The sequence below is a fragment of the Chelonia mydas genome, chromosome 1, assembly GCF_015237465.2.
Source record: "Chelonia mydas isolate rCheMyd1 chromosome 1, rCheMyd1.pri.v2, whole genome shotgun sequence".
Classification (NCBI taxonomy): domain Eukaryota; kingdom Metazoa; phylum Chordata; order Testudines; family Cheloniidae; genus Chelonia; species Chelonia mydas.
In genome coordinates this window covers 329,344,691-329,366,747 of record NC_057849.1, presented here as the reverse complement: position 1 = coordinate 329,366,747, position 22,057 = coordinate 329,344,691, and the positions used below count along the sequence as shown (strand labels likewise).

Sequence of the window (22,057 nt, the reverse complement as noted above, 5' to 3'; positions counted from 1 at the left end):
GTATAGCCGTTCTTATGTTCTTAACTGGATCTCTTTGTGAGTGCTTTGGGAATACGTTTTTGTCATAGTCACCGTTCTTCAAAAGATGTAAGGCCGGCAACAAACCAAAATAATTCTTGGACTACTTTGCTTTAAAGTGAGAATCAAGCATGTGATTGTTTTTCTAACTGGTCTTCATTACTGCCTGAATTATTTTGTTCACAAACCAATTAATCCTTTTACTTCAATAAATCTCTATGTGTGAACTGAAATTATTTGTCAGTGCTCTAAAAGAATGAGGGCCAGATATTGATTCCACTTACATGGTCGTAAATGAGGAGTAACTCCTCTGAGGTCAATGGACTTGCACTGATGCAAGTCAGATTTGAATGAAACCTAAAGAACATAAAACTATTTTGAACTTTAATGGCCCATTATACAGTTAGGTCCATCTGTTTAGAATAATCTACTCTTTATGGTCTAAAGAAAGGTTCTGATATCCATGAAACCAAGAAAACTTGTCAGACATTGAGAGGTCAGCAACATATTGAGAAAACTATCAGGATGTCAACCTCTTCTTTAATGATCTTGAAGACCGTGGCATATTTGAAATGTGCTTTGCCAAATAAAAGGATGGCTTTCTACATCATGACAGCTATCAAGAAGAATGCTGAATGCTTAAGAGGCTCGCTGAGGCATGAATTTTCAACTATGCAATCTTAATACATAGGAAATGGGAGTGAGCTAACCATTCCAGCTCAAAAAATTTCCCAGACACACAATGATTTATTTGCCATAACTAGTGAAAAACAATGATAAAGGATACACCTGAGAAAGTTAATAGGTAGGGCCCTAATAGTGAAATACAGCTTTCAGCACAGTTTAAATTTAAAGGGATTGTCAGAGCTTCAGATATGCTGTATTCCTAAATTTCACGCTGGCAATAAACATTTGCTCTGGTGTCTTGGTTGGAATTTTTTATCTTCAGGAGTATCTGAGTAATAGATCTACCCATAAATCAAATGGACAATTTTTGTTGAGAGTTATTTTAAAAGCCAAAAGACTGATGGACCAAATCTTCAGTTGGTGCATATTAGGTGGTATAGATCCCTTTAAGGTGTTGAGGACCTGGCCAGGAGTTTTCAACAGTGGAAAGTTTCTAAAAGCTTCCTTGTTATAAACAATTTGGAGGGCTCACAAAAATCAGGTCTTCTGGGGGTTCCTAAAAACAAATAATAAATGTGAGCAGGATTCTTTCCTGACCCACACATCATCAACAGCTGATTTCGTTTTAATTGCAGAAACTTTATTACTGCATATGACACAAGAAACAGAAAGACCACAACTTGACTTGCACATACCAGATTGTTGTTTTTATTTTAAGCTGCCAATGCAAAAACTCCCAGGCCATCCTTTTACTTGTAATCTGAGCAAATTTGATTTGGAGCCATTGAGAAACAATGAGCATGGAACCTCATGAGGTCATTGACAGAGACGGACAATTTTCAAGCCTGCTTTCTATTCCTTTTGCACTTGCTAAGCAGTGAAAAGAAAGTAGGCATTCACCTTAAATTTCCTACTTAGGATATTACCAATGAGGGGTTCCCAGCAGGTATAGAGCTGCCATAGCCTGCTCCTAAACTTTCTTTCCCTGTGGCCTCCAGCCACAATGCACCCTGGCTATGTTGAGCTGTCAAACTGTACTTAGGGACCATTACCAGATGGTAGAAATTAGAGGAGCCCCCGGCCACTCTAACCCTTCCTGGAGCTGGGGCAGCAGCAGAGAATCAGAGAGCTGTAACACTGACAGCTCCTCTGAATACAGCAGAGAAGCTGACCTAAAGTAACATTAATAAAGCATGTTGATAAAGTGACTAATTCCCACATATGTACGTTCAAACTGACATTCCAGTACCCAGATACTCATTCGAGATTCCTAAATGCTTATCTAAGCATTCATAAATGGTATTAGACATCTCTTAAAATGCCTGTGTTTGGAAATTGAGCTTTCAATTTGCCAAGACAACAAAAAAAAATGCACTCTCATTCTTTTGTATGAAATTTGCTGTCAATCGAGCTCACACGCATTTTACATTATTAGCCCCAAGTAGCTACAACTAGCCATTGTAACCTACCACTCCACATGTGCAACACTATCAATTCTATTATTTTGCTTTGGATACTATTATAACTGGAAATTAGACTGTATTACTGAACGATTAGTACAATAATGGAAAATAAACCTAATACTCCTACTGGAGCAATGTCTGTTGACGAATATTCAGTTCCATCTTGGCTCCATGCATCAGTATTTGGACAACACCATCTGTAAAGTGTCAGTCAAAAATACAAAACAGTCATCAACAGGAAGATAAGAACATAATTGGTTACAAACCTTTTGCTACTCGGCCAGAATCTTTGGGAACACCTTTGATTTCAGGTTGAAGCAACACCAAACCTTTTAAACACAGAGCACACCTAAGCAAGAGGCATCTGTGAATGATTTGCTCTACCCCGACCATAAAACCCAACATGATGTGCCAAGAATCTGAATTATGAGACTGGGGGGTGGGGGGGGGAGAGAAAAGAAGCAGACTTCAAGTAATGAAGTGTCACCCACAAAAGGGAGGGGGGGAATAATGGAAAAAACTATGGTTATCTCAAGCCTGGGATAATTTGCAGTAACCTAGGATGACAATTATTAGTACATGAACCCAATACAAAACCATGTGTTTATTCTCGCTTCAGCATTGCAAAATGAAACCCATTTTAAAGTAGAAAGCATCCTGCTGAAACAGAAAAGTCACTTCATTTCTAAAGTTCTGTTATTTTGCATTTTATATAAATCACATTTTCTCACTAATGTAATAATATCTCTCACTTGATGAAAAATAGCCCAGTTATATGGACAGTAGTTTCCCCTCATGCTGTTCCTAGAAACAGCCATACAAGGTTTAAGCTGCAATATTTAGGGAGTGAGGAAGAATGAATTAGTTAAGGGGCACAATTAGTTAAGAATAAAAACTAGATTTTCAAAAAGAAATGTGTTTTGTTTTTGCATGTCCTCCTAAAGCCATCGATTTGGCAGTTTGATGATCCTATAATAATAATAAAACACCCCCATTTTGGCTCCAATGCTGAGCTAACCAGGAGAATCATTTTAAGACCAATTGACTTTATTGTCTCCATACAGATTTCATATGATTGCTTAGGTAATGAAGCAGAAGAGGACTGCTGAGAAAGCACAGTAGGACTCGAACCATAAAGAAATTAAGGTGAACTGAATTCTGTCACCTTGCGAAATGGGAGCTCAGGAGGAGGAACAACAGTGCCAAGGGATACTTACCATTTCTGTAGGAAGCTCACTAGGATGTAGAGCACAACATCATTGAATTTACTGTGTTGTTTGTATTACAATAGTACCTAGCAATGCCAGTCAAGATCAGGGCTTCATTGTCCCAGGAGATATATAAACAAAGGGTAACAGACAGTCCCTGTTCTGAAGAATTTACAATGTAAACAGACACAACTGACAAAGGATAAGAGAAAGGAATTATTATTTAGAGCTGATTGGGATTTTTTTTTTACTTTTGGGGGGTGAGGGTATTTCTTAAATTAAAATTTTTTAGTTGCTGAAAACTTGATTTCCAGTTTGGGGTTTTTATTGATGAAAACCAAATTTACTTTTTTGTCTTGTCAGAACAGGTATTTCCCGTTTTTTAAAAAAAATGGAAAAATTTTGACCATCTCTCTTAGAATATTCCAAAGGAAGTATTATTATTCCCATTTCACAGATCAGCAACTGAGTCACAGAGAGACTACGGTTATTTCTGCAGCACAGCTATGGTGCTGCAGCTGCGCTGCTGTAGCATCAAAGAGTAGACCAGGGATCTCAAACATGCAGCCCACAGGGTTATTTTCTGCGGCCTGCCAGCTCTCTGCGGCCCTCCCCCCGCCACCCCCAGCATTTACCTAGAACGGCAGGGAGGGTGCGGAGTTGGGGTGGGGATTTCAGGGAAGGGGCGGGGCCCCACAGGAGGAGTAGAGTGGGGGTGGGGCCAGGGCAGCGGTGGGGGGTGGTCAGTGGTGCGGCCCTCGGCCAATGCACTAGTCCTCATGGTCACTTGAGTTTGAGGACCCTGGAGTAGATGCTTCCTACATTGACAGAAGGGCTTTTGCCATTGATATAGTTAATCCAGTTCTCTGAGAGGCAGTAGCTAGGTCAATGGAAGAATTGTTCTATCAACCTAGCTATGTCTAAAGTGGGGGTTAGTTTGACTTAATTATGGCATAGAAAGCGTGAAATTTTTCATAGCCCTGAGCAGTGTGACTAGACCTAACTAATTTGGGGACAATGTATACCTTCAAATCAGCGGCACTGCTATGGGTACCCGCATGGCCCCACAGTATGCCAACATTTTTATGGCTGACTTAGAACAACGCTTCCTCAGCTCTCGTCCCCTAATGCCTCTACTCTATTTGCGCTACATTGATGACATCTTCATCATCTGGACCCATAGAAAAGAAGCCCTTGAGGAATTCCACCATGATTTCAACAATTTCCATCCCACCATCAACCTCAGCCTGGACCAGTCCACACAAGAGATGTTAAGAATAACAAGAAGGGTTTCTTCGAGTATGTTAGCAACAAGAAGAAAGTCAAGGAAAGTGTGGGCCCCTTACTGAATGAGGGAGGCAACCTGGTGACAGAGGATGTGGAAAAAGCTAATGTACTCAATGCTTTTGTTGCGTCTGTTTTCACAAACAAGGTCAGCTCCCAGATTACTGCACTGGGCAGCACAGCATGGGGAGGAGGTGACCAGCCCTCTGTGGAGAAAAGTGGTTCGGGACTATTTAGAAAAGCTGGACGAGCACAAGTCCATGGGGCCGGATGCGCTGCATCCGAGAGTGCCAAAGTAGTTGGCGGATGTGATTGCAGAGCCATTGGCCATTATCTTTGAAAACTCATGGCGATTGGGGGGAAGTCCCGGACGACTGGAAAAAGGCTAATGTAGTTCCCATCTTTAAAAACAGGAAGAAGGAGGATCCTGGGAACTACAGGCCAGTCAGCCTCACCTCAGTCCCTGGAAAAATCATGGAGCAGGTCCTCAAGGAATCAATTCTGAAGCACTTAGAGGAGAGGAAAGTGATCAGGAACAGTCAGCATGGATTCACCGAGGGCAAGTCATCCCTGACTAATCTAATTGCCTTCTATGATGAGATAGCTGGCTCTGTGGATGAGGGGAAAGCGGTGGACGTGTTGTTCCTTGACTTTAGCAAAGCTCTTGACCCGGTCTCCCACAATATTCTTGCCAGCAAGTTAAAGAAGTATGGGCTGGATGAATGGACTATAAGGTGGATAGAAAGCTGGCTAGATTGTCGGGCTCAACAGGTAGTGATCAATGGCTCCATGTCTAGTTGGCAGCCGGTATCAAGTGGAGTGTCCCAAGGGTCGGTCCTCGGGCCGGTTTTGTTCAATATCTTCAATAATGATCTGGAGGATGGTGTGGATTGCACCCTCAGGAAGTTTGCAGATGACACTAAACTGGGAGGAGAGGTAGATACGCTGGAGGGTAGGGATAGGATACAAAGGGCCCTAGACAAATTAGAGGATTGGGCCAAAAGAAATCTGATGAGGTTCAACAAGGACAAGTGCAGAGTACTGCACTTAGGACGGAAGAATCCCATGCACCGCTACAGACTAGGGACCGAATGGCTCGGCAGCAGTTCTGCAGAAAAGGACCTAGGGATTACAGTGGACGAGCAGCTGGATATGAGTCAACAGCGTGCCCTTCTTGCCAAGAAGGCCAATGGCATTTTGGGATGTATATGTAGGGGCACTGCCAGCAGATTGACGGACGTGATCATTCCCCTCTGTTCGACATTGGTGAGGCCTCATCTGGAGTATTGTGTCCAGTTTTGGGCCCCACACTACAAGAAGGATGTGGAAAAATTGGAAAATGTCCAGCGGAGGGCAACGGAACACATGACTTATGAGGAGAGGCTGAGGGAACTGGGATTGTTTAGTCTGAGGAAGAGAAGAATGAGGGGGGATTTGATAGCTGTTTTCAACTACCTGAAAGGGGGTTCCAAAGAGGATGGATCTAGACTGTTCTCAGCGGTAGCAGATGACAGAACAAGGAGTAATGGTCTCAAGTTGCAGTGGGGGAGGTTTACATTGGATATTAGGAAAAGCTTTTTCACTAGGAGGGTGGTGAAACACTGGAATGCGTTACCTAGGGAGGTGGTGGAATCTCCTTCCTTGGAAGTTTTTAAGGTCAGGCTTGACAAAGCCCTAGCTGGGATGATTTAGTTGGGGATTGGTCCTGCTTTAAGCAGGGGGTTGGACTAGATGACCTCCTGAGGTCCCTTCCAACCCTGATATTCTATGATTCTATGAAGAGATCCACTTCCTGGACGCTACAGTGCTAATAAACGATGGTCACATAAACACCACCCTATACCGGAAACCTACTGACCGCTATTCCTATCTACATGCCTCCAGCTTTCATCCAGACCACACCACACGATCCATTGTCTACAGCCAAGCTCTATGATACAACTGCATTTGCTCCAACCCCTCAGACAGAGACAAACACCTACAAGATCTCTATCAAGCATTCTTAGAACTACAGTACCCACCTGCTGAAGTGAAGAAACAAATTGACAGAGCCAGAAGAGTAGCCAGAAGTTACCTACTACAGGACAGGCCCAACAAAGAAAATAAAAGAACACCACTAGCCATCACCTTCATCAGCCACTAGCCATCAGCCCCCAACTAAAACCTCTCCAGCGCATCATCAAGGATCTACAACCTATCCTGAAGGACGACCCATCACTCTCACAGATCTTGGGAGACAGCCCAGTCCTTGCTTACAGACAGCCCCCCAACCTGAAGCAAATACTCACCAGCTACCAAATACCACACAACAGAACCACTAACCCAGGAACCTATCCTTGCAACAAAGCCCGTTGCCCACTATGTCCACATATCTATTCAGGGGACACCATCATAGGGCCTAATCACATCAGCCACACTATCAAAGGCTCATTCACCTGCACATCTACCAATGTGATATATGCCATCATGTGCCAGCAATGCCCCTCTGCCATGTACATTGGTCAAACTGGACAGTCTCTATGTAAAAGAATAAATGGACACAAATCAGACGTCAAGAATTATAACATTCAAAAACCAGTTAGAGAACACTTCAATCTCTTTGGTCATTCGATTACAGACCTAAAAGCGGCAATTCAACAAAAAAACTTCAAAAACAGACTCCAATGAGAGACTGCTGAATTAGAATTAATTTGCGAACTGGATACAATTAACTTAGGCTTGAATAAAGACTGGGAGTGGATGTGTCATTACACAAAGTCAAACTATTTCCCCATGTTTATTTCCTCCTCCCCCCACTCCCCCACTGTTCCTCAGACGTTCCTGTTAACTGCTGGAAATGGCCCACCTTGATTATTACTACAAAAGGTTTTCTCCCCCCCGCTCTCCTGCTGGTAAAAGCTCACCTTACCTGATCACTCTCATTACGGTGTGTATGTTGTTTCATGTTCTCTGTGTACATAAATCTCCCCATTGTATTTTCCACTGAATGCATCTGATGAAGTGAGCTGTAGCTCACGAAAGCTTATGCTCAAATAAATGTGTTAGTCTCTAAGGTGCCACAAGTCCTCCTTTTCTTTCTGCGGATATAGACTAACACAGCTGCTACTCTGAAACCTAATTTTTAAGGGTAGACCAGGCCTAAGTGATTTTTCTAAGGCCACACAAGAAATCCCTGGTGCATCTCAAGACCCAGTCTAGTGTTTTAACCACAAGACCATTCTAACACACAACAGCAGATTCCCCCGCACCCCTAATGATCATAAAACAGCAGATTATGTATACTGATTAACCAGTTTAAACCTTAGTTTAAATTATCTGAACTTTAAGGCCTGATTCTAACAGCTGCTGAGATCTTGGTTTCCATTGGCTTCTTTAGGACCAACTGTCACTCACTAGCCTTTTTTTATTCAGCAAGTCTCTTTAAATACAAACCTAATATCTCGCTCAACTGGATCTATAGTTTGGAATTTAGGGGGCATATCAGACGAATAGATGAAAAGTTCAATTCTGGGACCCGAGTTCAGATCTCAATTTAAGTCACATAGGGATGGTTGAAAATGTGGACTTTTCCTCAAAAAAATTAAATACCCTGAATCTGAACATTTTATTTGGAAGTGATACCACAGTATCTCATAGGAGTTGTTTGGGTGCCTCAGATGCCCCCCTTTCTCCTCTGTGGGCCAGGCTTCCCGCAGGACTACATCTTCCAGGGAGTCACAGTCACAGGGACTCTTATGATACCCAGCAGGGGTCAGCAAAAGGGGAGACTGTGATGTATAGGGAAGACAGTGCAGCCAGGGAGCCCACCTGAGAGAAGAGAAGGAGGGTGCAAGCCACCACAATAGCATTTCTGAAAGGAAATTTCTTGGATTTGGTCCAAAATTGTTGGCTTACAACTTTTTGTCAAAAAAGTCAAAATTTTCCATGGACATTTGGCAAATACCATTTTTTGGTTTGTTTTCATTGAAGTGTTCTGCAGAAAGAAGAAAAACATTCTCTGATCAGCTTGAGTCACATGTTAAGGAACTTTTTTGGCTCATTCAAGTCCACATTTGTGAACAAGTTCATCCATCCTTTCACCTGGTTGCTAAGGGAGGTGCACAACTAATAAAAAGCCTCTGATATTCACTCAAATAAACTATGGTCTTCACTTAATCTTTATTAGAGTCCTTTTGTACTCACTTTCAGTTAATATTGTAACAGATAGTAAGATATACAGAGAGAGACCGGTCATTTTGCACTTAGAGATGCACTGGCAATCTGACTTTAAAAGAGTTACACCATCTGGTCAGGAAACAAAGAAATAACTTGTGACCTGTGTGCCCAATCAATACTAAGCAGCACAGTTAAAATTAAAACATTTCAGGTTTCAAATAGTCAGAAACATCTAAAAGATCAAGAATTGTTCAGTGAATAATTATGACCAACAGAATTTGCTTATCTGCAAACAGAAAGAGTGGCTAAATTCCTCAGACAAATTATTTGCTCATAAGAGATTCAGGACTAGAATAATAAGGGTGCTGCAGGTCAGTACTGAGGTGAATTGATAGCTCTGTATAGGGAAGGTTGTGCAACTCTTGTTGGGCTCAAGCTTTCTCATTAAGAAGTATTAAACTCCTCACTGGTTAATTTTTCTCTCTCTCTCTCGCTCTCTCTAACTAAACAAAAATGCTTCAGTAATTAGAGGAAAATATAATGTCCAAAAATGTTTCAAGCAGCTCCAATAATATTTGTAAAGATGAATTTTCTTACTATGTGCTGCAAACCAAGTTCACAAATATTTTGTATTACTAACTTCAGTTTTCCTACAACTCCAAGCTAAGCAGTGTTGGGGCAACTGAAAAATAATAATTATAATCATACCTTTATATAGCATATTGCAGCTAAAAGGATTCCAAAGGGATTACTTCAATGCAAAGTTCATTTATTTCCAAATGACAGTTTCTTTATATTCTCCTTCCTTTGATGCATACACATAGAAATGAAAGATTCAATACAATTTCAGGATAAGTTGTATTGTTCACACTTTTAAGATTTGAGAATGCTCATTTTCAGCGAAGGTGGTGATGTAAAAACGGCATTCTGGTACTTAGCGTCTAGAGCCACATTTGATTAAAAATGCAACAAAAACCATTCTGCTGGCTTACTGTGGTCTCAGCCTATAGTTTATTATCCAGTTTATAAGAAACATGTTATTCATATAAGTGGCATTATTGGAAACATAAATTAAGATATAAACATAGACCCCCATTTGCAATTGTTGTGGATTTCATTAGCATGGTTGAAAAATACTCTCCAGCCAGTTGCCTTAGGAATGGTCTGTTTTAATTTGCTTAGTCTTCTGTCTCTCATCAGCCGTTCTCTGGCTTGGCAGTGAGAAGTCAAGTAATGCATGGAGAGAGAAATGGAAACAGAGAATACAGGCTATGAAGGAAACTGATCTCCTTGTGTTCTCTTTGGCGTTCTAATACAGTTTTGGAATTTGTACACTGATGTGAGATTTATATTTTTCCTCATTTGTTTTAAATTGCACAGCTTCTTATTTTCCTTTGTTTCTCACCAATGTTGTAATTTTATGGATTTGCACAAAGTGCCGAAAGACATCTCATGCACAGTTAAAACTGTTGGACTAAATCAGAAAAGATACACTGCTGAGATATAGAGAGAGATATCACTGATCTGTATTTTGTGCACCAGCTGTGGAATTTTTTGGCTTTTCTTTAAAATAAAATAATTTTACTTGGTTGTGGTTAAGGTGCTTTAGGAAAAAAGCCTAACAGAGTGAGGCACCCATTTCTCATTGAATTTCAAAGAGGAGTTTCTTTATGCCTTTTTAAAGACACCAGTTTAAAGACCAAGGGACAGATCCTCAGTGGGTGTAAGTACATGTAGCTCTACTGATGTCAATGGAGCTATATCCATTGACAACAGCTGAGATTTTGTCCCCAGATGCTTCATCCAAATGCCATTCCCTTTTGTTTGAGTCTCGTCTCCCAGTTTTTAATGCTCATAGAAAGAGAAAAGACACATTTTAAATGTTATAGCATTGTGTATTGGAGGGACACCATCCACTTGAAATCTAGTGAGTCTGAAAAAAGATGAGATTAAAGCAGCATTAAAAAGGATCATAAGGACAGGCCTCATCCTCTCGTCTGTCTACAGCATGTTGAACTTTAATACATGAAACTCAAACAAGCTGGCAGCTACCACATTAAGTATTGCTTTAAGGGAAGTCAAAAAGACCTCACAAAACAATTTTTAAAGAAGTCTGCTTATAAGAGTTTAGTGCATACTCTACTTTCTAACAACATAAATTAGTTTAACTTCCAGATCTCCTGCCCATTCTCTCTCTCTCTCTCTCTCTCTCTCACTCACTCACACACACACACACACACGTACACGCTCGCAATGGGCAATTGCTTAGGGCTACATCATTCTGCACTAGTGCATGGTTTTTAAAAAAAAAAGTAATCACAATAATAGAGCCCCAGGTCCTTGACCTGACCTCATTCCCATTATTTTCTTAAATGTCTTTCCACAGCGGAAGCCTTTCATCAATACTTTCTTTTTGGCTTCCTAAATCCAGGCTTACTTACAGTAGTCTGTTTCAGCATTATGAATTAGGTTTTCAAAGAGTTTTAGCCACATCTCTTCCACTTACCTTAATGGGAGCTGAGCGGTTAAAACCCCACACACAATGCTTTGAAAACGAAGGTGCATAAGTCAGTTCAGGGGCTCAAGCAGACTGGAAAGGACAAAGACGACAGGCAATGAGGTGTTCCCAGTTTAAGCAGTAGCTTCCAAGGAAAAGGAGCGTGGTGGGTGACTTGTGTGCTTCCTGCTATGCAGATGGCCAGGCCACAGACTAGCATACACAAAAGATGGCACAGCTGCTTTCAATGAAGGAGTGATGCATCAAGAATCTTGTCTTTAAGGAGACAGAAGGATTAAGTTGTGATAGACTGGGTCTTGTGTGAAGGCCAAAAGAGAGAGAGAGAAACTGCTGTGAGACTCAGATGTGTCATAACCTTTTAAACATATTTATGGAATCCATAAAAGAGTATGCACCAGGTATATTAGACAGGCACCTAATATTACTGGTGACCTTGACAGCATTGACACTGCGTGTGTGCATGCGTGCGGGGGGGAGGGGGAGGGCGTCCCTTCATGGATCACAATTCCTCTTTTACTTACATCCCCATAATTCAGAATGATTCCATTAACTTCAGAGGAGTTACTTCAGATTCATACTGTTGGAACCAAAAGCAAAGTTTGGTCTCATCTCTATGTCACCTTTCTCAACTGGTTGACAGGGTGAAGTTGCCCCTTTAAGATACCAGGTAAAGGCCCATTCATGATTGTAAGGGCCAAAGATCAGGAGCAGAGCTGTGGCCATGTCTACAGTACATAATTACGTCAACCTCAGTTAGTGGCAAGAGGCTGTCGACCACCAGGGACTGACAGCCAGAACAGTCAATGCAGTGCCTACACTGACACTGCATCAACCTAAGTGCTATGCCTCTCACGGAGGTGGAGTTATTAGGTCCGTGCAGTTGGCAACTTACATCGACAGGAACAACGTTGTAGTGTAGACATAGGCACAGACTTTCATTTTCCTCCTGGGGTGCTCCATCCTTGCTTCGCCCTGAGGCCTCACTCCCATTCCGCCCCTCCCCCCACCCTCACGTGAAGCCACAATGGGTTAAGTTTCAATGAGTTTAGTACCAAACTGAGGTACTGGGGTGGAGTTGTTTGTTTATCACAATTTGCGGCCAGTTACTAGTGCAGTTATGAGAATAAAAAGAATGGTTCCCAGAGGTAAAAGACCTGGTATTTTGCTGATGGGCCTTGGTCTCATGTGATAGGGTGAGAATATGTGACCTTCACAGGCTGAGGTCAGACCTTGTGGTCCTCATGGTCAGAGGTCCCCACCCTGCTGTACCCTATATCCCCCTTGTGGGGGCAGGTTGCTAAGACTCAGAGAGAAATGAGTCCTGGGGGATAGGCAGAGAAGAGCCTACCCCGCATTATGAGTTATAGGCAAGAATCCCTGTAACCCCCGCACTGGAACCATTTAAATGCTTGGTACAGGAGAGTATGGGTGATGGGTGGATAGCGCCCCTCCCCGTGGTAAAGTTTAATAAAAGTAGTGGCCTGCTGCTTAATTCAATGTATGTGCCTGTCCTCATTTTGCCTCTATGTCTACTTCAAGGTATATGAATTAAGAAGCATAGGCCCATAGCAAATAATGGTGGAGACACATGACTGATTTCATTTCCCTAAAGTTGAGCTAAACGTTCCAAAGTTTGTGAAATCCTGCTTTAAATCTTTTCTCCACATTTATTTTCATCTATCATATCCCCCAACTGCCTCTGATTTTCTCTTTTTCTAACACACCCTAGAAGAAATTTGATATTTTCTAGGACAAAAAGAAAGCCCATAGCACCAGTACTGACTTTCAGAATTTATAATAGGATATTTGGGGTATTTTCTGCCTTATGAAGATTTCTCTCTCCTTTCAAGCTCAACCATTGTAAGGCCATTTCTGCTGTTGAAGGAGTATGTGGAACTTCAATAGAAGTCAGTGGGATCTCATGCATACATCCTAAGGCAGAATTTACTCTTCCTTATGATTTTGAGCAGTGCTAATTACTTTACTAACAACTAGACCCTCAGTTCCCTTTTGCAGTGTAAGGTGTAGGTGATGCACATTGCAGTATTACATAATTGCTGTTTGCAGTGTGGCTTATAACATGCCTCTTCAAAGCAGATTCTGACCCTAAAAAGTCTTCCATAAATAACAGTTAGTTAATGCTGTTGCTTTTCCTATGGAAATACCACAGTGGAGAGAAGTACTTCCTATAAGGATCATGGGAGCCGAAATCACTGATGAGCAGATCTAAGGTCTGAACCTTAAAGCTGGTGGGGGACAGTGTTGTGATCAAAGACAACACACAGGATACAGAAGCAGTGAGGTTCCCCACTAACCAAAATCATTGAGAGCTGAAATCACTAGAAATAAGAACTGGGCTAAGTGGTAGAACCAGGCAGCTAGAGGCAGTGGTGGCAATGAGCCCAGGAAGTCGCAGATTCAGCGGTGAACAGCAAAGGTGGGAGGAACAGCAGTAAAGAACAGCAATGGTGAGCAGCCCCATTACCCAACACCTCTCAACAGGACTGGGAGTGAACCCATGAATGCAGGACTTTGCTGACTTTTGACAGCCTACTGTGAGTGGGGTGCAGTGGAGGGAAAGGGGAGTGGCTTGTTAAAGGGACATTCATCCACCAGACTTTCACATGGCTACGGGGGAAACTGAGGCAAAGAACACTGCCCAAGATACTGTGGGATGGCATTTTACTTATGGTTTGCATCTGTCACGGGGTCGACTCACTACGAGCGGCGCCTCCTGCTTGCTGTCCTGGGGATTAGCTCTGCTAGCTAGCACTCTCTCCCTTAGGGTTGCCAACCCTCCCGGTTTCACCAGGGGTCTCCCGGAAACGGGGTCTTTCTCTCAGAGACGACTGAAGACAAACCGGGAGATTTTAGGCTGCTAAAAGTCCAGTGGCACAGCGGGGCTAAGGCAGGCTCCCTGCCTGCCCTGGACCCACACTGCTCCTGGAAGCAGCCAGCACATCTCTGCGGCCCCTGGGGGCTGCCGGGGGTCTCCGCTCATTGCCCCCGACCCAAGCACCAACTCCACATCTCCCATTGGCTGCCTCAGGTAAGTGCCACCTAGCCAGAGCCCACACCCCTCCCACCCTCCTGCACCCCAACCCCCTGTGCCAGCCCTGAGCCCCATCCCAGAGCCAGCAACCCAAACCCCATCTTGCAGCCAAACCCCCTGCCCCAGCCTGGAGTCCCCTCCTGCACCCAAACTCCATCCCAGAGCCTGCATCCCTCACCCACTCCCACACCCCAACTCCAGGCTCAGCCCAGAGCCCCCTCCCACAGTCCAAACCGACCCAGAGCCCACACCCCAACCGCCTGCCCTTGCCCGGTGAAAGTGAATGAGGGTGCGGGAGAGCGAGCGATGGAGAAAGGAGAGATAAAGTGAACAGGGTGGGGACTTAGAGAAGGGGTAAGGCAGGGCCTCAAGGAAGGGGTGAGGGGCAACAGTGTTTGGGTTTGTGTGATTAGACAGTTGGCAACCCTGTAATCTCCCTTCAGTGTTGTCTTCTCCTGATTTGTCTCGCTCTGCTACCCCACTCGCTCCCACGTCTGCAGTTTCCACACTGTGACTTGGCCCTCCAACCAGGTCACTAAAGTCCTCCCCTTCCAGGGATTTCACAGTCTTTCCAGTCATGCTGTCTGGCTGTTGCCTCCAACATCCTTGCCGCTCCCCATCCTCTACACTAGATTCTAGCCCAAGGACCCTATAATAAGCAGCCACGGTCCCTGTACAGGCCTATTTCTTGTTGTTTTCCTGGGCTTCTTCCTGCATACCTGACTTTCCTCCCTCTGGGTTTCCCAGCCTCCAATTCCCTGCAACCAGCTCTTCCCAGCAGCCACTACTTCCCCCTTTGTACCTGAGTACCTGGCTTTATACTGGCCCGGCCTGTTCTTACACAGGTGAGCCTATCCTTAATTAGCTACCTCCATCCTAAATCTCTCCCACTTGCAGCCTAATTAGCTGATTGGGCCCACCTGGCCTAATTCAGCTCTTGCAGGGCTAGCATGGGGAGTCCACCCCATCACAGCATCCCTTTGAATCATTGCTGCAGTCTTTCCCCAACTTAATGCTGAGATCCCTCTCCCTTTTAATAAGAGTTTTCTTTTGTCATATACAGATTGAGTACTTGTGAGTGGTGAAGTGTTGCCTTTTAGGGTATGTCTATACTGCAATGACACCTGCGGCTGGCCCGTGCCAGCTGATTCAGGCTCATGGGGATTGGGCTAAGAGCTGTTTAATGACAATGTAGACATTTGGGCTCAACTCCAGCATGAGCTCTGGGCCCTTCCCACCACACAGGGTCCTAGCACCCTAGGCTGTAGCCTGAGCCTCTACAATGCAATTAAATAGTCAGCTGGCACAGGACAGCAGCAGGTTTTTAATTGCACTGTAGACACCCCCACAGAGGCACTGAGGGATGGTGGTTACTTGTCCCTGATTTTGGAATGGGGGCTTGAGCCTGTTCTGTTTTGGAACGTTAAGAGGAACCCCTCAATATTGAACCTGGTCCTTACTGCTGCTGACACTGTCAGGCAGCAGGGTTACACTTACTTTTATGGTGCACTATAAAAAGGAAATAGTGGGAGGCCCCATTATCTCCTTCATCTCCATGGGCAGATGGGATGACATTCAGGTAGATCATTGCTGCAGGGGATATGGAAGAAGGAAGTGTAACTTCCATGGCACTGTCGCTCACCCTGCAAAAGCACCTCTGTGGTAGCAGCTTTACAGAGCTTAGCCTCTGCACTGTAGTAGAGGGTGGAGCCAGTGAGGCAGCAATTCTCCATGGAATTGTTCCCACAAGCCCAGGGAATACAGCCAGTAAATTAAACGGACCTATTTGCCTACTCTCTCCGGAGTGGAACTTCCCCTGAGAGGGCCGGCAGGGAGATCCTTGGAAGCAAGTTCTTCCAAGCAAGCTCTTCCAGGAACCAGGTTGGACTGGGGAGACTCAGGGCCATATTTGGCAAGCTATTGAAGTGTGAGAGGAGGCTAATTCCCTGATCATTCAATGGGACAGGAGAAAACATCTATCAGCAAGGAAACCACGTAATGAAAACTCAGATTGCTAACAGAATTGTATCTCTTATACAGATGTAGCCAATATGGGCCATGTTAGGGACAAAAAAATATTAACTGCCAAAGTATGCCAAATAGCCATTTTGTGCCACACTCAAGAAGCAGTGGCTACAGCTAGAAGAGCATTAAAAAATTAACAAGCTATAACCATGATGATATGAAACTGAACTGAATCACAACGCAAGCACAGGATGAATTGCTAGATACATTGTATGGATATTTAGGATTTACATTAACAGAATCTTAAATATTCCCTGTTATGATCTAATTTTATCTTCACACACACAAGGAATACTGAACAATTACATCTATCTCAGCAGTTACTTTTCATATTAGTGAGTACAGCTGATATCTAATTCTGCCATGATCACTGCATTTAAATTCACATCATCCAATATTCACACATAGTTTGAGGGAGAAGGCCTCACTACCGCAAAAGTAACATCAAGCAGAAATAGCGTTTACAGGAAACAATAATCATGTTCCTACCTTGAAGCTTTAAAGAGAAGGGATGAAACTCAGGCAAATGTCTCTGGAGCCTCAGTCAGGCAGTACCAGTCAGCAATCCGAAGGAGGGGTATTGAACACAGAGAGCGCAACAATAGTATAACTGTTATGCTAGGTTATTCTCCTTGGCTGACCTCTGAACTCCTTTTTCTTGCCCAAGTGCTTCTCTGAGACACATGAAACTTAGCAGCCTAAACCCACAGAGACCAAGTTCAACAGGCTGCAAGGAGCTTTGCTCGGGGAATCACAGGGAGAAGCAGCAGTTCCCACACAGCCTGTAGGAAAGGCAGTGAGACACTAACGAGGCCATCTGATGAGGCTCAAGGAAAAGCATTTCTCTAATAAGGAGGAGAAGTGGGGGGCAGGGAGTGGAGGTTATTATCCACCAGTATCATATTAACAAAATAAAAAATGTTTAAATGAAGACTTGTTTTAATAACAGCCATTATTGATTTTAGCAATCTGTATTAGTTAACTGCTGATTGCACTGCTACTGTGTTCACGAGGAAATAGCAAACCCCTACCACAGTTTGACAATGGTTGTGTTTCTAGGGGCACCTCGACAGAAAAAAAGGAGGGGGGGGAGAAATGATCTTGTTCCCAGCTGATTATGAAGGTTAACATGAAAAATATGTTTGTTAGAGAATAGGCTTTTACAGCCTGATCCCAAGCTCACTGAAATCATACAGTGCTACTCAGTGTCGTATCAGCTATAACAAATGATACCAAAGACAGTGAAGGGGTGATCCAAAGCCCACTGAAGTCCATGAATCTCTCACTGACTCCAGAGTGGGCTTTAGATAAGGCCCTTACACAATAAATAGTACCGACTAGTATACTCAAAGGCAGCAGATGATGATAATATTCAGATTACAGAATGCCACCTTAACAAAATTTATGTTTCCTTGCATTGCTTTGTAAAGTTATTTTATTATTTTGAAAATCATGCACTCACAGAACACGAAAAGCCAGATTCTGCTCTCACTAGCACTGGTTTAAATCTAGCATGACTCTCTTTGAGGTCAATGGCCCCTCTGTATCATACCCAGCACTATCTGAGCACCCAGTGAGCTAAGGTCCACCAACTATCTTCCAAACCCAATTCACACACTGAACTTTACTGTCTTTACTACTCCCTTCTGCAGGATTTGGAGCCTTTTTCTGAGCAGTGCTATGGCAAGAAAAGCAGACATGGCATCGTGAAACTCATTTCTTTTGCAACCAAGTCCAACAAGTGGCCCTCTTAGATCCAGGCCTGAGCCTTATACACTTTAGCCACACATTCCCCTTCTGTTTCTCGTCATCATATCTGGGTAACTAAGCTTCAGTTGCTGACAAAAGGACTTTACAGTCAGGACTATCACAAATGAGCTATTTTACCAAGCATTAATGCAGGAGATGAAATTGGAGACACACAAAAACATGTCACAGAGATACTTTTTCTTTATTTTTTTTTTTAAAAATACCAGTATTTAATGTAATTATAATTGTTTTCAACTAACATAACTGAAATTAAGTCCAAGACAATAACAATCTCCAAACAAAAACATAATTGTTCAAACTAATATCCTAATGCACATACACACACAAGCTTTCAATTTAGGTGGTAAACACACTATTGGAGGTTTGGGGAAAACAGCACTGACTAATATAACTACTTGTTTTCTGAGCATTGCAGAATGAAAGACCTGGTACTTGTTTTGTGCTTCAAATGTGATACGAATTTTAGGTATTTTGCCGAAAGTCAACACCACAAAATGCCAGTAAGCTCAGGTGTTTCCCATCATGGCCTTAAAACAGCCACAGATGGGTCTCCGTGTGGCCTCAGTGAAATTATACCTGATTTGGGCCTTGTCCATATGAGAATAAATGTACCATTTTAAATCATTTTTAAACATATCTTGTTAAATCTCATATGAAGATTGTATTTAAACTGGTTTAACTTCATGTAAATTAGTTTAGTTTAATTAGGTAATTGACGGATCCAAGCTGAACCAATTAAAGCCACAGTTAAACCAGCTGAAGTGTATCTATATAGGGTGTTTGCACCAGTTTTAAAAAATCAATTTAAAATAGAGTTAGTTTAAACTGGTGCAGTTTTTCTTTTATACCAACATCTTACAACAGTGAAAGTGAAATCAGAATTAGGCCCAGTACAGGTCATGTAAAAATACTCAGCCCAAAAGTTTTTGTTCACAGGTACCAGATTCCCATCTTTGTTCTTGCTTAGCTGTCGGAATGTTACAGATTAGAAATCAGTTGAACAAACACAAATAGGTATTTCAAACACACGTTGATGATTCTGGAGAAAAGACAATTATACAAAATAAACCCCACTTCACACAGTATGTACTCTTTGCTCTCACATCACCCCACAGTTTGTCATGCCAAGACAAAAGTCAACAGGTTAGGGGAGAACTCTTTATCATTAGCTGATCCTGGCCCCAGAACACAGGAAGAACTGTTTAAACTTTGCTTTTATAAAGTTAATTAGAAAAATGCATATTTAGTGGGGTTTCCCCTTCCCCCCATCTTATCTGAAGTGACACTTCGTTTAAGGTGTGAAGAACTAACACACTACAAAATGCAATGAAGTAAAAAATGGCGGATTATATCTTACAAACAAAGGACCAAATCCTGTGCCCTTATTCAGGCTTCCCATTCAGGCCAATGAGCTACCTGCTACGTTCTCATGAGTAAAACACATCTCCCCAAACTAAGTGGGGCCTGTCTCTCTTCTGTTTTGTAAAATACTACCAAAGTCACAACAGGTTCTACATCCATTTTGCATTCACATGTCAATGAACAAGCTTGAACTTGCTGAGTGCAGGAAGAACCCTTCCCCTCTAACTGAGGGAGTGGGGGCCAGTGGCTTTGTGAAGAAGGGAGAGTATGCAACCTGTAGGGTAACTTTAATTTTGGGTCACCTTCCCCTTAAGGAGGATAATTATTGCGCAGCAAATTTCAACTTTACTTGTTTTTAACGTAGCTCCATTTATACACATATATAGCCAGATTTTTTTTCTTTATACAATAGTCAAAGTGTTTTTTTCTTTCACCTTGTCAGTGCAAAAATAGCTGAAGATAATATGCACCACGTTTCAAAGCCCCTCAAGTTATGGCCCAGAAAGTGAAAAATTGATCATCTGAAAACAGGAGGTCATAGTAAACATAGTTTTGTGCCTTACATTATAGCTAATGTTATTTGTGCCTGTTTTAATATACATTATCTATAGTCACAAACAGACATGCACACTTTAAACTACCCTGTCTGCAGCAAAGAACTGCAGCAAAGAACATAGATATATCTACTAATGAACACCATAATGTTCTGAGCGTGCAAGCCTGTAGTGGATTCTGCACAAAATAACTAGACCTCGACTGTCATTGACAATTTGGGGTCAGAGTTTCATTACCTAGAGACCCAACTGAGATTTATTACTAGTGAGCTAATCCTTGCAACCAAAATGCAGATCAACAGTAACAAGGGAAGTTTCCAAAGCCCTCCTTTGGCATTTAACTTACCAAACACTAACCTGAATCAATTAAAGCAAAATTTTAAGGCCAAAGCTTGTTGCCTTACTTATGTGAGTAGTCTCACTGAAATCAGTGGAAGTACTTACGTGAGTAAAGCAAGCAGAATTTGGTCCATAATAGCTCTTCATGTCTGTTTTGATTCAGATAAAATACAACCATAAAACCATTTCATTTTGATTGGAACAAAACAACACTTTTCACATCTAAAACCTGGGACAATCAAAAATAATCAAAGACTTTTACTCTAATTGTTTTACTTAATGAGGGTGTTCTGCATTTTATCATAAAAACAATTTTTATTTAAAAGAACCCTCTTACCTATTAGCATATACTTATCTTATGCATGGAGAGTTAAATCTCTGTATACTATGGGTGATATTGTGCCGCTCAATTTACCCCCAAAGGACCTGATTCTGCCACCCTTACTCTGAATCTGGTTTCAGTGGCACTATTTTCAGAGTAAATTATTATTCAGATGATGTTAGTGTGGCAGAAGCGAGGCCAAACGAATCCAACGGAAATGTTGCCTGAGTAAGGACTATGGGCTTGATTATTCCCTAAACAGGAAAAACGTATGTGAGGCGCCAGGAAACGTCATAAGCAGAGAGTTCCAGAGCTCCTTTTAAATAGTCACATAGGGATGGTAAGGTTTGCTCCTCCATGGATCCTGTCCTCTAAATACGTGGAAGTCCTGAGACTGGGAGATATTCAGGGCTCCAGGAGTATCCATGAGGGGACTTTGTGGTCCACAAAGATTCCTGTCCCCCGATTCCATTGAAACCATGATTACTTGCCCATATACCATCCTCTACTGTGGCTACTCCTAACACCTCCTTTTAGCAGGGCTCACTGTGCAAGTAGACACAGATTATGTACATCTGCATACCCTCACGTGCCGCCCCCCAAACCCATGGAGCCAAATCTGCATGGTGCATGCACATAGAAGCTTACACAGGGTCAGGAAAAGGGTAAGCAATCACAGAACCTACCTTCCCCTCCCTCATCCCACACATCCAGCCTGGATCTGTTAGCTCGTGGTTAACTTAGCTCAGGGATGTAGAGGCAATGATCTAGCCCTCAGCAAGCACTGTAGTATTTGCCCCATAGTTTGGCAGAGTTAGAATAGTGTGCACCACTTACCAGTTTACAGCGAAGCAGTCTTTTGGTTCTTTTGCTCATCAGCAAGCTCAGCCTTCTCTTAGGACAGGACACTATGCTGAGTTTTATTCCTAAAAGCAGAGTAGCTGTGGATATTTATTGTAAATGACTTCAGAGGAAAAGAAATAGAAGAAGAGACTGTTCTGGTTTTTGAACCAAAAAGGGCTATGGAGTTTGCCACTGTTTTTCCAATCAGACTAAACGGTCCCGCAGGGATAGCATTTCAGGCAAGACAGCTTATCTGAAGGAACAGTTCCTTGATTAAAGGAGCAATGATAAATCACAGTCACAGTATTCTCCAGTGCAGTGTACTGTTTTAGCCATACACAACAAATGAAAAGGATATGAGACACTAGACATTAGAGAGTCTATATGGTGAAGGGGAGTTTCGGAGTCTACACAGAGTTATTCATGTGTGAAAATATTTTATTCCGCTTTTTCCCCCCGGGCTGCTTGTATTTTTCTTCCAGTAAGTTTTGATTCAGCTTCCAGAAATGAAAAATGA

The 22,057-nt window shown here is 42.6% G+C and overlaps 1 protein-coding gene across 1 annotated transcript in view; it reads right to left on the bottom strand.

Annotated features, from left to right (window-relative positions):
• Nucleotides 1–17,157, bottom strand: part of SEMA3A (semaphorin 3A) — a 591,215-nt gene extending 574,058 nt beyond the window's left edge. Inside the window, exon 1 of the mRNA XM_043552476.1 lies at nucleotides 16,840–17,157. The gene's annotated coding sequence lies outside the window, so the exon portion shown is untranslated. The remainder of the gene's footprint in view (nucleotides 1–16,839) is intronic.
• Between the last annotated feature and the right edge of the window lie 4,900 nt (nucleotides 17,158–22,057).